At 41.9% G+C, this 15,068-nt stretch overlaps 1 long non-coding RNA gene across 2 annotated transcripts in view; it reads left to right on the forward strand.

Annotated features, from left to right (window-relative positions):
- Positions 1–676: 676 nt before the first annotated feature.
- The window catches only part of LOC141374921 (uncharacterized), a 94,253-nt gene continuing 79,861 nt past the window's right edge, over positions 677–15,068 (forward strand). For both annotated transcript variants that reach the window (XR_012382125.1, XR_012382126.1), the window contains exons 1-2: positions 677–839; positions 1,174–1,306. This is a non-coding gene — a long non-coding RNA (uncharacterized lncRNA). The remainder of the gene's footprint in view (positions 840–1,173; positions 1,307–15,068) is intronic.

Consider the following 15,068-nt stretch of genomic DNA (forward strand, 5'->3'; position numbering starts at 1 on the left):
TAGAAAAAAAAGGCCTAAGTGAAGTATTCATGGGCACTAGATGTTTTCCACCCTAACAAAATACCCACGTCTGGCAAGTTTGGGAGGTGATTGCTGCCAGCCATTGTCCATTTCTGTGATGCTGTCTTAAGGCATCTTATTGTGCTGTGCAGGTTTTCAGGCTGGGAGAGCATGGGGGCGAGACAGAGTTACAACTGTGTGGAGCATGCCTGTTTCCAGATGTTGGCCTGAATAAATCCTGACCACTAGCCTTGTTCCAGAAGCCACCTAGAATTGGATTTGGTAATATTTACAGGCAGGACAGAGTGTCCCAGGAGAAATTCAATGACACTAAATTGCTCATGAGGGCATCTTAACTTTTCTGTTTTCTCAGAGCCTGGGGGTATGAGTGCCTCACATTCTGGCTGCTACTTTGGTTTATTTGGAAATGTACCTTTTTGAAGACCTGAGATTTCATCTCTGCAGAGTCTTCACGTGGACCCCATAGCCCATTCCCTAAAGCCCAGAGTAAAATCAGGCCTCATTCTCAGCAACTAGGCTCGAAATCTTGACCAGGGCAGGTTTTGGATTGAGACATAAACTGTCAAGTGTGAAAAAAACCTGAAGTGTTTTGCTTGGTAAAAGATGAGCGTAATTCACTTCTTCTTCTTTTTTTTTTCAGGCTTCTATTGAGCTCTCCTGTCTGTATGCCATGACAAGACAGAGCGAGAAAGCATTGATAAATTGATGAAACCATTGTGTGTCCTCTCATTCGCTTGACTGTGTTACTCCGTGGGACCCCACTGTGGGTTCTGTGTCTGTACATCATGCACCACGAGCAGCAGAGGCAGGGCCAGCTGGTGAGGCTTCTACTGTCCAACTGCTTGTGGTCATGTTTTCTTAAGCAGCTGTTTGGGGGAAACTATTAATGCTAAGTTCCTTGCATGGAGATGGAAACGGAGAGGAATCAGCCCCATGCATCATCCCTGGGGTAGACTTTCTGTGCCAGGGAGGCAATCCCATACTGGGAAAATCTGCTTCCCTTTGTTCTCAACATTGATGATTCTGACAGTTACCTATTTTTATTTCCTTTACCATTTTTAGGGGGGTGCTCTTTTGGACCTACCGGTTTCCTTAGGGAGGGAATCTCTTTAGGATATTTACACATCTTTATTATCTGGTCTTTTTAATCAGGAGGAGGTAGCTTGCTGAAGGCAGTCTTGCTGTGAGAACAGGAGGAGCAGCTGTTGAAAGAAGAAGAGAGAGATTGAAACTGGAAGTTTTGGTGATAAAATTGGATTGAGAGAGAGGCCAGTGATGGATTAAGGTATGAGTGAATATTCAAAACCAGAATGTCTGGATCTGCAAATTAGGATTGTGCTCGTGAGTCTTTTTTTAGGTACGTACCACCCCAGTGCTGGTTACAACATGGGCCCTTGATAGTGGCTGATTCACTGGTAACATATGCGTTCTGCACCGAGCCAAGCCCCAAATTTCTGCTCCTGTTTTTTGTTTCTTTTCATTTTATTCATGTTCATGCTCAAAAAAGCTTAGAAGAATGGGAGATGAGACATCATCACTTTTGGAAGTCATGATTTTTCTAGCAGAGTCAAGGGTGTTAACCCCCATCTCTCTACTTCCAGAGCTTAATTGTATAATAATTAATGAAGACCTCTTGTTCTGGGCAGGGAAGAAGCTATGCAGGTTAAAGGAGTAGACATTCTAGTTTCTTTCATGGAGGGTGAATGGCACAGACATGCAGAGGGAGGTCTTTTTCCCATGGAGACCCATATTTACCAGCCTGATGAGAGCCAGGCACACTGGTCTGGGATGGATGGAAGAATAGTAGAGAGGCTTTAGCCAAAAAGTCACAGACTTACCTGCTTCCTTGGCAACACTTGGTCCCTCAGCTTCCCCTCTGCCCGTAGAGCAAAACAAGCTTACAATAAAAGCTTTGGCAGAAATAAGTGTTCAGCTTGGGGGGTGTCTATCTTAATGTGCAGGGTCTTGATCTTTCTCTTCTTTCTTTCTTTCTTTCTTTCTTTCTTTCTTTCTTTCTTTCTTTCTTTCTTTTTCTTTCTTTCTTTCTTTCTTTCTTTTTTTTTTCTTTCTTTCTTTTAATTGCAAAGGTATTTCAACACTGGCATTAATGAATATTTTGAAAGACTCGAAATATTATAGATAGTGCCTTCCTTTAGTGTTCTTTTTAGTGCTGTTGTATGTTTTCCAAAGTCTTTGTAACTGGTATGTATGCTTTAAAAAGATTGCAAAAATGAATCCTTATAAACCCTCAGGCTACTGCATCCATTTCCATTTTGAGGTATTTTCTCTTTCGGTGTTTGTTAATTTTGTGCCATTTTGGCATGCTTTCAGAAGTAATTTATTGAGATGAATTTGTATAACATAACATCAAGTGTTTTAAAGTGAACAGTCAGTAGCGTTTGGTACACTTACAGTGTTGGACATCTATCTAATTCTAAAACATTTCCATCTTAATTTAAATGAGATGGTAATCTGTATTAATGGGTAAAACTTCTTACCCATTCAACAGTTTTTCTACATTTCTCTGCATGTTGCCTTTCCCACAGTCCCTGTCAACAACTTGCCCACATTTTGTCTCTATGGATCTATCTATTCTGAATATTTCATATAAATGGAATTATGTTATGTGACTTTCTTTCACTTAGCGTGCTGTTTTTTTAGAGGTCCATTCATGCTTTAGTGCTTGTCAATACTTTTTCCTCTTTATGGCTGAATAATATTCCATTTTATGGATATACCAAACTACTTAATCTATTCATCTGTTGATGAGCATTTGGGTTATTTCGACATTTTGGCTTTTGTGAATATGTATGTGCATGTTCTTATTTGTCTGGTTTTAATTCTTCTGGGTGTATATCTAGTTTATACTGGTGTTAACATAATTGCTGGGTTATATGGTGAGTTTATGTTTTGCTTTTTGAGGAGCTGCCAGATGGTTCTGTACAGTGGCTAAAACATTGTGCCTTCCAGCCAACAGCATGCAAGGGGTTCAATTTCTCCATATCCTCTCCAGCCCAGCACTTTTCATTTCTCTTTGACATACTTTTAACCACTGTGAGCATGTCATTTTATGCAATTGGCTATTAAGTTTTAAAATTTATATTAACCTCTAGCACTTGTGTGTACTGGTGCATTTGACATTATCTGGGTCGCCAGTTCAGAAAAACTTTGTTTCGTTATCTCAGTTTTGTTCTCGGGTCATCTAATTCATCCCCGTGATTTTACCTCTGATAATATTTGAGCACAGTGTTTATTGTTGGAACAGATTTTCTTGCATCTTAGAGCAAACTCTGTCTTAGACATGTTGGCCCCTGGCCTATTTTTTGGTTACATGAGTTTTTGAAGCCTAATATTCAAAGCAGAGCTCTTTCCTGAAAGCCAAGTAGGGATGCTCGCATTTGGCTTCTGTGAAAGTTCTGTGGAACATAGGAATAATGTATGACACAGGAGACTGAACAAGACGGGAGATGCCTTGCATTGTGTACTTTTCTTCAGCTTCACCCACATTCCCACACTTCAGCCTCGCCCCTGGCATGAGGATGAGGAGCAGTGAGACTGTCCAGCTAGGCCAGCAGGGTTTGGGGAACAGAAAGAAGGGCAAGGATGGCCTTGTACCTATAGGACTGGACAGGACAAAAGGTAAGAATGATTTCCTTAAGCTGGATTTGCCTGCTCTAACTCAGCTGGTGAATTCAACAATCAGGGAAAAATGACAGAAGGTGAAGTGCAGGGTTTCTCAACCTTGGTACTGTTGACATTTTGTGCTGGGTAATTCTGGGTTATGGGAAGCAGTCTTGTGCAGTGTAGGATGTTCAGCAGCCTCCCTGGCCTCTACCCACCAGATGCCAGCAGGGCTCTCCACCACCCCCTGTCCTGTCTAGACATTGCCAACCGTCCCTGTGGGGCACAAAAACTCCCAGTTGAGAACTACTGGGCAAAGTGAATATTAAATTTTTCACTTATCAGTTAGCATTATTATTTAAAAGTTAGTATTTATTGAGGCCTAACACTGGGCCAGGTGCTATACTCAGCATTTCCTTCATTTATTCCTCAGCAAATATGTGAATGTTTATTCTGCTGGGAACTGAATCCATTATGTGGACTAAGCTCTGGTGAAGTCCCGCCCCCATGGAGCTTCCATTCCAGTGCAGAGATGAACATCACACAAACCTGGGATTGCAACCGTGACAAGTAATATGGAAGGACAGGCCTTCAGGGACTGTGATGAGAGCAGTTTTCGAGGGGCCCCTGTACACCAGGCTTTGTGCTGAGACCGTCCCATGTATGAAGTCATGTGGCCCTTACAACAGTGTAGGTTAGAGTCACTGGCACTCACACCCGTCTTGCAGGAGGAAACTGAGCCTTAGGTGGGCAAAGTCGGACAGACGGTAAGGGGTGGAGTTTGGGTTTTGAGCCTGCTGCGTTGTCTTCAGAGCCTGAGCTTCTAACCACCATTCGAGATAAGGTGAAGTGAGAGCTGTGGAATGGATAGACTGACGGAAGAGGGAAAGGCAGAGTGCTTCAAGGCAGAGGCACAGCCAAGGACAGAGAGCAGAGGACAGCAAAAAAGGCCCCGGGGGGGAGGGGCAAGCCGGAGTGGGGAGGAGGCTGTGGTGGTGTCAGTGGTGGGGGACAAGAGATTCATCGTCACCTAGAAAGCCATGGCGGGGTGGGTGGTGGGCTGAAGGGGCTCTCTAGGGGGAGGGGACACTCAGGTGTGCCCTCACTGCCGTGTTTAATATTTACAGCCACCCAATGAGGAAAGAGTGAAAGCCTTTCACTGACAAAATGGAACTCAGGGAGCCAAATGCTTGGTGAAGGTCATAAAATGAAAATGTGGCCGAGCTGGCCTTATACTCAGCTTGTCCCATTTGAAACCCATTCTCTTCACCAGCACACTGTGCAGCACTGTGCTGTCCTGGGGCAGTGGGGCACAGCCGGGTCACTGTGCACGCCTCCCTCATGATAGCCAGTGAGATGGCTCTGAGGTCTGGAAATGCTGTCCCCGTGCCTTTGGATCACTGTGTGTTAATGCAGACTCGGTTCCCTGCGTCTCCACAGTCGTTTTCTAACTTTGGAATTTTCTAGTTGCGGTTGATTGTCTTTCACGACAATTCACCCTTTCGCCCCGGCCACCCCTCGGTCCTGCCATTCTGCCCTGGGACACTGTACATGTGGCCTGTGATAAGAATCGCTCCATTCAGAGTAGCTGGCAGGTAGATGTCCTACTTGCTCAAACATGCGTGAAGGTCTCCACTCCCCGCGGCTCATGGCCATGGCGCCTGGAACTCTTTGGCTGGCCTTCTTCTGTTCTTTTGGAGATAGTATGGTACACTTCAAGCTAGTGTTCATTTAAATATTAATACGCAGTTGCCCAGTCTCTCCTGTGGTATTACCCCATTCTGTGGGGGGTTAGGCTGAGCTAGCCTCCCTGCTCCCTTGCATCACACATATTGGCAGCACCGACCCTTGCAGCTGAGCCGGATCCTTGCCTTTTCACCAACCCAAATGCTCTGCCGTGTGAACCCAAACGAAATGAGCCCCTTCATCTTGCACACGGATAATTAAACTTCAAACACTGTTTATCTCAGTCCCCAAATCCTCAGAATGCAGAAGCAAATTAATTTTAAATCTATATCTGCTTTAAATAGTAATTGTTTAATCAACAGGCTTGATGTTTAATTATATTCTTTGTTCATACTCCCTGCAGGCTTGAATAGACCACATAATTCCTGGGTTGCTTTCATTTCTGTAATTAGATCATGTGACAGATCCGTACTATATTACGGGTACTGTAGTCACTTCTCTCCCACCACCCTGTAAATGCTAAAATGGTTTCTCATGAATACTTAGATTAGAACAGCTCAGCTTAACATGGAGCTGTGAGCGTTTTGCTTAAATCCTTTACTCTTCTTTCACCTAATAGTTGGCTCGGGAGCAAGCGATTTTTACTGGTGCCTGCGATATTGTGCTGACTGTTTTCCGAGTTGAGCTCCTGTTTTCCTGAAAGAAAACCTTTCCTGACCACATAGAAACACACTGTATGGACACCTTGAAGTCGGTTTTATCCTTAGAGAAATGATATTTTAAGGTTCAAATGGAATAAAAAAATAGTCCACTGGGCTTTTCTTTTCTGACCATCTGGGGCTTCATGGAGAAAGTGGAAGTAATTTTCCACATTAGAAAGAGTCGTTTTGTCTCCAAGAATTTATTTTGCTTGTCTGGATTCATCCGCTAAAAATGAGAGCTGGACCTTAGATAATTAGGTCAACGTTGAAATCTATTCTCTAATTGGAATTTGTTTGTCCCACACAATATGCCTGATTTTCTATGGGTCTGTGCTAGAAATATGATTGTTCAGCCAATCTGGCTCTTTTTACTTCCTTTATCATTCATATCCTCCATCTCGTTATCATTTGGCTTTTATTTCTCAGAGTTCTTGCAGTTCTTAATTTTTTCTCGTTTTTGTTCATGAGGTACACAGAATTTGGTAAGGCATAGCGAGTGTGGCCTAATCGATGCCGTGTAAGTTGGGGGAAGTGCTTGCAAGTTGGAGAGAACATCATTTTTTGGTTGATTTAAAAAAACTATAGGGTGTCTATAGCTAAAGCTCAAAATAACTAGGCTCTTTTCCTCCATCCTATTTCAAAGTTACATCCAAGTTTGTACTGTCACATCCCTCAGTCTTCAGCTTTATTCATTTCTTATTTACTTTCCTACCCATGGAATAGCTGTGTTTTTGATTACTTTCCCTTACCTATATTTGTACATTTTTCAGGCAGTATCTCATTTTGTTATTTTGATCCAGCTATGCATTTTTATGAGTTTCACCACCATATCCTACCCGTATTTCTGTAACTGCCAGTATTTTTTTTTTTTTTTTTTTGGATGGTTTCACCATCCTTTTGGGTATTTGCAACACTTCCCAATTATATCTGTGGAATTAATTTCTGCATTTGTTATTCACCTTTCCAGATCATCCATGCAAATGCTAAATTAAATGTGACATGCTCATAGATACCACTACATTCACAGATTAGTAATTATCCTGTGTTAATGGATCTGGGATAGTTTTTGGTTGGAGAATTCTGACCCTGATTTCTCTCCTACTCTCACTTGGGAGATCAATCCTTATGTAGATTTTATTTGTATATTTTCCAAGATGTAGAAATCCATGTAATCATGTGGGATAATCTGAGATACATTTCGATTCAGATGTAATGTCAGTTAAGTTCTAGTTGGGAAATAGAAACACTTTTGGTCTTTCTGATAGAGAGAATATAGTACAGGGAACTGGTCTTGTCACTCAAAACAGAGAAGCCAAAGAGGATGGGGTATAGCAGCCCAGAGGCTGGCCGTGGCAGGAAGCTGCTCTCACCCTGAGCTGGGTGGACTGCAGAGGGAAGAGGTGTTACCAGAGCCCAGAGTTCGAGCTGCTGGTTGGAGCTGGGAGCTCAGAGGGTAGGATGGCCTGTTGGAGCTGGTGGCTCCCAGGAGAAATAGCATCGCCTAAGATGCCACCCTGGGTGGGGAGAGGAAAGGATAAACCTCTCAGTTTCCTTCTTCCTTTTAGCCTCCCATTGGCTGATCCTATCTGGAAGCCAGTCCCCAAATACACAGGTTAGAGCAAGGGGAAGTGCAGAAATGGATCTGAGAGCAGAGTCAAACGACCAACGCAGATGTGGTCAGATGTGCTGTGAAATCTGGTATGTGTATTACAGTGAGCTTGCCACTTCATCACTCACCATCACCTGCCTCTCTCATCCATTCTGGACACACCCTCAGCCTGGTCTTCCTAAAATACCATTTCTGCCTTTGCACGAGGATTCTTACTTCCTGCCACACCAAGCCTGAACTTGTCAGGACTTTCTGAATCTTCTGGTTCTGCTAACTCAGACCCAGATTTAGCTCACCTTCAGCCTGGCCCAATTCTTTGCTGGAGGGAAGGAAGGTGAAAAGGTAAAGCAATATTGGTTCATCGCCTATTAGGTGACAGACACTAACCTGGGAAGTTGGTATACCTTCTCTTATGACATAATTCTCAGAGCTGTCTCTCCATTTCAGGTGGTTTAGTGAGGCTCAGCAAGGGAAGGTAATTGCTCCAAGGTGATGTAGTCTGGCTGAAATTGGAGCTGGGTCCATCTGACAGCAAGTTTTGTTTCCACTAGGCCACATCATCTTCCTGGTTTGATTAATGTTCAGAGAACATAAGTGATTTACTGAAGTTCCCATGGTTGCTAAGTGCTACCTGGCAACTCAATACATCTGTTTTGCATTTAGAGTTCCCTCTCAGTCATGTTTTAGCAAGATCTTACCACTCATCCTTAGTTCAAGTCCTACTTTCTCCATGTTATTTCCCCCTGTCTGGGAAGCAAGCTCTCCTTTCTTTGGACTTTTACCACATTTACACCACTTAAATAATATAAAGTCTTGAGTCTCTAAGTGCTTCATATAAGGAACATAAATTCTGGAGTCAAGATATAAATAGTAGCTACAATAATTTCTTATTTATTTCCTCTATCTATAGAATACCATTCTAGTGACATAGTTAACAATGATCACTACCAAACTGCGTTCGGAAATTTAGACAGAATTTAGACAATTTAGAGAATTCTGTATTTATTAGTGGGGATTTTAAAGCTTACATGTGCATAAGAATCACATGGGGATAGTGTTAAAATGCACATTTTGACTCAGTAGGCCGGATGGGAGGCTTGGGGTTCTGATGATGTTGCTAGTCCAAGAACCACACTTTGGGTATTGAGTCTAGAACACAGATTTACACATCAGAGTCAGGGACAACCTACTGAGGGCCTTCATCGCAATGGACATGATGAACTGACAGCTACATATGCTCATATCTAGGGAAATGGGACAAATGGCTGGTCAAATTTAAGGGTCATAATGTTGGAAGATGAGAAGCCAAGAATAAATATATATTAGTGAGCATAAATTCAGTGGGGACAGGGCTGGCACAATGTGTCATATGGGTAAAGATTTGCTTTCCTTGAAAACATTATGGTCTATTGCTGTTTTAACATTTTATTTGAGGGAGGGTGGCTGCAAGAAATGCAAGGAATGATGGCCTCTGGTGTGTTCCTGAAAGGGATGAAGAGAAGGCTGTTCTCAGGCTCAGCTCTGATTTTGTGATCTCCAAAGAGGAGTGGGAAGGTGTTCTTCTGGATCTTGGTTTAGGGATGTAGTGGGAGAGGACTTTGATTTGCTATGATGGCCTGAGTTTTTGATTTCTTTTGCCAAGTTCTAGCTAGATGGTAGAGCAGACGATATCACTCCTAAGAGAGGAAGGAGGGTAACTGGTGATGTATATGTACATACGGTATACACATACACCCCTGCCATGTGCTTTTCTGGTGCAGGAAACTGATGGATGGGATTTAGAAGAGGCTCCCCACTCAGCTGCCTCTCCTGACTTTGTGTTTGAGTCTTGAGTCAGTTGGAAATTTCACTGGGGGCAGATGTGCTGGTCCTCCAGGGTCATGGGGTGAAACTGCCCTGAGGACATTGTTGATTGGTTCTTGGGAATTCCTGGAGAAGAATGGGAAGATGGACTCTTCTTCATTCTCTACCACCTCTTTCTTGGGTCTTAGGAAAGAGTGCTGAGGTGCCTTCTTGGTGGCTAGAATCAAACTGAATATTTTAATAGTGATCGAAGAAGTTTACCTGAGGTATTGGCCAATATCAATCTTCCTTCCATTTTCAAAAATCAATACCGTATTTCCTATAATTCAATCTTCTCATCTCTCTCCCAAATCCCTGTTACTGATAAAAAAAAAATCATTGCTGTCTTTGTCAAACATTTATCTATGATCCATACCATCTGCTATAGATTTTTCAGTTTTATTTTAGGATTTTAATGAAGTTTTTATTTGTTCATTTCATATCTCTTATACTAACCATTACTTCTAGGACTTAGCTCAGATTTCCTCAAACCATCTGGAAGAGGATTGGACCAATCTCATGTACATTGCTGATTTTGGAAGTGGATCAGGAAATTTTTTTTGAAGATTTATACAATTTTCCCTCATTGGTCATGCTCCAGAATGTGTTTGCCCATTGCTATAATTTTATTTGCGATGTGGTCTTCCTTAGCTACCAAATACTAGCAATTTTTATTGGCCCCGATATTTTTGAGTGGTCATGTTTGAAAAACACTGGGGTGAAGGAGTGGGTCAGAAAGAGATATTCATGTAGAAATAAATATTAATTATAAAATATTACCGCTCTCTTCTCCTATTTCCTGTTAACTTTTAGGAATTTCTGATTTGAATTTAGCAAAATACAAAGTGCTTCTTTACTCTCTTTTAGAAAAGGCTGTAAGCTCCACTAGTGTCAAGATAATATATTTTCATCTATGTATTTAGCACTTGGCACTTTAAGTGCTCACTAAATACTGATAAATGAATCAATAAATGACTTTATCTGATTAGCCTATATTGTCCAGGGATAGAAGCTTTGAATTCTGCAAAGGACTGACTAGGGGGTGTAGGCTAATCTTTTCCTTCATTGAATAATGGTCATTTTCCCTAAAGTTAATATTTTTGAAACATATATAGAAACACAGACCTGATATATAATTTCTGTTTCAAGTGAAATATCTCACCTCGGAAGGTGGTTGGAACTGAAGAGGGAGACACATGGGATGGCAGAAATGATGCAGGCTTCGCAGGTAGACAGAAGTGGGTTTGAGTGCTGGCCTTACACTTTCCAGTGATGGGACCCTGAGCATGTTACTAGTGCTCTGAGTCTATAAAGTGCAGATATTAATAAAGTACAAATGAGGTAACATATAGGGTCTGAATAAGGCCTTCAAGGCCTTGCCTGACTTGGCCTTTATGTGCCCTACCATTCTTCCCCTGCTCTCTGAATTTCATCTTAATTGCCTTCTTGAACTTTTTCAAAAACTCTAAGTTCCTACCCACTCACCTCAAGGCCTTTGCACATGTGGTTCCCTTCGCAGTCCCTACTTTCTTTCTAATTAGTTCTTATTCATGCTTCAGAGGTCAGCCAGAGCATCATTTTCTTAAGGAAGCCCTCCCTGAGATCCCCAGGAAGGTGCCCGCCTGAACTTTGTCTTACCATGATTGTTGTTACATAATAATTGTGTAATTAGTTGTTCAATTACCCCTACCCTTTCTACCTGTGAGAACGTAAGTCCCGTGAGGGCAGACACCATGACTATCTTATTCATCTTGGTATCTGCAGTGTTTAGCAGAGTGCCTGGCACAAAGTAGCTTAATAAATATTGTTGGATGAATGGGTAAGTGAATGACAAGTAGTTAATAAAAGCAGAACACTAACTAGGTGCACAATAATTTCCGTTTCCATCTCAGCCTCCCAAATGCCTTCTTTTAGGAGGCTTTGTGTGGGAGAGTAAAAAAATAAAAGGGTTCATGTTGGGAATCATGACCTCCTTCAGCTGTCTGAAAATTTGTCCCATGGCCATTCCTCTAAGTCCGTGATTCTCAAGCCTCACCTTGTACCAGGATTATCTGGGAAGCTTTTTAAAACTGCAGGTAACTAGTCATGTATTATATGCTGGCTAACAAAACCTAATAAAAATGAATAAAAAATTAAAAAAAACCCTGCAGGTAAAATTTCAGTCATTGTAGGGGAGGTCCCGCACATCAGCATTTTAGAGTGCTTTCTAAGTGATTGCCATGTGTAGCCAGGGGTGAAAAGCACTGTGTTAGGTAAGGAATTATTTTGTAAAATCTTATTAAAATTCAAGAATGGTTTTGTCTGTATCAGTCGTTGTCTGTCTGTTGCAGTGGGTCACACACCTTAGCATCTACCAGCACTTGTGTACTGACTGAGCAGGTTGGCTTTCAGGGAACGGGAGGTGGGACAGAGTGATCATCAGACTGGTAAGTCATCAGGTATCAGTAAATGTCCTGAATGTGTACCAGTCCACGATGGGCATAATCAGGTGGAAATCTGCAAAGGCAAACTTCATCTTCTCAATGTTGCCACTATCCAGGCTTTGTGCTATTACCCCAGACTTCGTGTTATTTCTGTGGAGTTGAGTCGCACTGGGCTAGTTCTGGATGTGCCTCTTCCTAGATGAGACAGTGCTGGAAGGGGTTTCCAGTGTGGGAACAGCTTCAAGCACATGTCTCCTGGAAGGTGCTATAGAGGAGAGTGGTCGAAGTGTGCTATGTGACAGGATTTTGGAAGCCACTTGGCAAAAATGATGGGAAGACCAAATAAACTTTGGCTTCAAAGAATGAGTTTGTAGTCTTATTAAATAATGAAAAAAAGGAAAATATAAAAAATGGAATAATAATTTGGAACGGAAAAAGCTCCCTGCTATAGCAGAAATGCTAAATCTCTATTAAAACAGGGGTTGGCAGACTGTGGCCAGTAGTCCACATCCTGCCTGTTGTCTGTGTTTGTATGACTTATGAGCTAAGAATGGTTTTATATTTTCAAATGGTTGAAAAATAATCAAAAAAAGAATAATGTTTCATCACCCATGAAAATCACATGAAATTCAAATATCAGTGTTCATAAATAAAATGGCACTGGGACATAGCCATGCTCATTCTTTTATGCATCGCCTCTGGCTACTTTGTTCTCTAACGGCAGGGTTGAGCAGTGGTGACAGAGGCGGTGTAGCCCACGAAGCCTAAATTACTGACTCTCTGGACCTCTGCAGAGAAAGTTTGCTGACTCCTCTGCTAAAGGATCAGAAGAGGAACTAGCTAGAAGGCTTCACCATGGCTGTATGGAGGCGTGAGAAACGAGAGAGGAGGATGCAGATATCTTTGTAATGATTGTTTGCTAAGTGCCAGGCACATTTAATCCTCTCAGCACCCCATAAGGTAGAGTCATGGTCCCAGCAAAGCACACATGCCCACTCAAATTAAGATAATTGGAAGAGAGTTTAATAAATACACTATTTCCAAAGTGAAGGCAGGTGTAGGGATCCGTGAGCGATAGTGTGTTAACTCCAGGCTATTAACAAAGGAGATGTTACCACCTCTGGGCCTGGAGGGTTGAGGGGAAGGGGGGGGGAGTTTCCAGAATCCAGAAGGACAGACTTATGTGTCTAGGGCTACCTGGACAGCAGCCGTGACCTTCAGTTGAAGGACACAGCCAGTCAGATAGGATCCCAAAGGAAGTGAGCCCGTGGCATCAACACCTTACCTTCATCCTTCTCCCTTCCTGCAGCCTCCTGCAGCAGAGTTTTCAGGTGGTCCTTTGGCTGCCACTTGAATATGGGGACCAACCACAGTCTTGTGGTCATTTTCCTTTCCACTGAGAGATCTCTCTTGTGACTAGAAAGTTCTCCTTTAGATTGGACCAAACCAGGAGGTCACATATACTAATTAAAAAAAACAAAGATAGATAGATAGATGGAGAGGCAGACATCTGAAGCCTTGAGTGTTCTTTACCCACTGTATGTCTTTCTTTTGAGTTACTAGGAAGATTTCTCCGTATCTGTTTTCCTTTCTGTGCCCACTTGGAGTCCTTTTCTGCATTCAGGTATATGACAGTTACTTCTCATAGCCTCCTTCGTCATTCAAAGTCACAGCCTTTCACAGAAGGAACTCAGGGTACAAGTTTGGGTTCATTTTTCTTCTTGTTAAAGATTGGACTCTTAAAAGGCCTGGAAGGGGTATTACTGCGTCTTTAGGCGGCTGCTCAGTGCCATGTGAATCAGTGAAGTGGGTTGTCATCAATGAGGTGCTGTCTGTGTCTTGGCAGGCTTTGGACCGTGTCTCACACACATTCTAAGAAGAAGGCTCACCTTGTGAATGGCCGCATCAGTCATCAGATCTGCCTTTGCATGCCATGGTGGGAAGCCATGCCAGTCACTCTTCTATGCTGGGTGTGGTGACAAGATGCCAAACTTGCTGGTGCTTATGAGTTCTTGTTTTGTACCATGGAGCATAGGATGTGGTTTCTTTTTCAGAATAAATCCAGAACTTGATGACCCTCTGTGCACCCTGATGATGACAACAGTGATGATAACAAAACTGTGTTAAGGGCTTAATCCTCGGTACGCTAGGAATAGTTCTCAACATTTGCCATTTGTCTCCAATGAACCCTTTCTTTGTTTTTATATTTTTAAATCATTTTATGAGTAATTTGCAGAAATAAAATCAGAAATATTATAAAAAAAACTTTATTAGCAATTTTAATGAAAACTTAAACATAGAAAATGCCAATTTTTAATTCCACGTTTTCCTGGTTTAGAAGGTATGTGTAACTAAAATGGGCAACTTCCTCTGATTGTCATTAACTGGTCATCAACTGTCACGTTTGATTCTGGAACATATCCATCTTGTAAATATGGATTCCAGATTTCAAATGCATCTCTAAAAGGGTTAGTTTATCATGACTTCTGATTTTATCTTCTTAAAGTCACATCATCAAAATATAGTACTAAAAAAAAAAAGATTTATTTATTTATTTTAGAGAGAGGACGTGAAAGCAGCGAGGGGCAGAGGGAGAGAGAGAGAGAGACAAGCAGACTCCACGCTGAGTGCAGAGCCCAAGCAGGGCTTGATGTCAGGACCCTGAGATCATGACCTGAGCCAAAATCAAGAGTCAGATGTTCAACCGACGGAGCTGCCCAGGTGCCCCAAAATATAGTACGTTTGAAAACTTCGATGGCTCATAATTTTGTTTGAGAGGACAGCCATCTTTGCTCCATAATTGCAAAACCTTTCGGATTTATAAACACCAGTGAGAGTGAACACTCAGTAGAATTTTGTTTTTTACATTATGTATTTTCTTTCATCCACCTTTTTATATATACCTGCCTTTTCCTTCTATGACCCATATTAAACAAATTTTGGTGTACAATCATCATAAAAGATAAAACAACATTGTCACACATCTTTTTAGCAAAATAGGATGGCCCAGGTTCTGATCACAAAACACTGCATGATAAAGTTCTTATTGAGCGACTAACTCATTGGGAACACAATATTTCCTTTTTGTCCCTTAGAAATAAGTGTCTACTCATTGATTCTAGAGTTTGAGGAAATTCATCTAGGAAATCATCATCTGAAGACTCA

The sequence above is a fragment of the Callorhinus ursinus genome, unplaced genomic scaffold (assembly GCF_003265705.2).
Source record: "Callorhinus ursinus isolate GAN/ISIS: 27379988/994484 unplaced genomic scaffold, GSC_fseal_2.0 scaffold23, whole genome shotgun sequence".
Taxonomy (NCBI): Eukaryota; Metazoa; Chordata; class Mammalia; order Carnivora; family Otariidae; genus Callorhinus; species Callorhinus ursinus.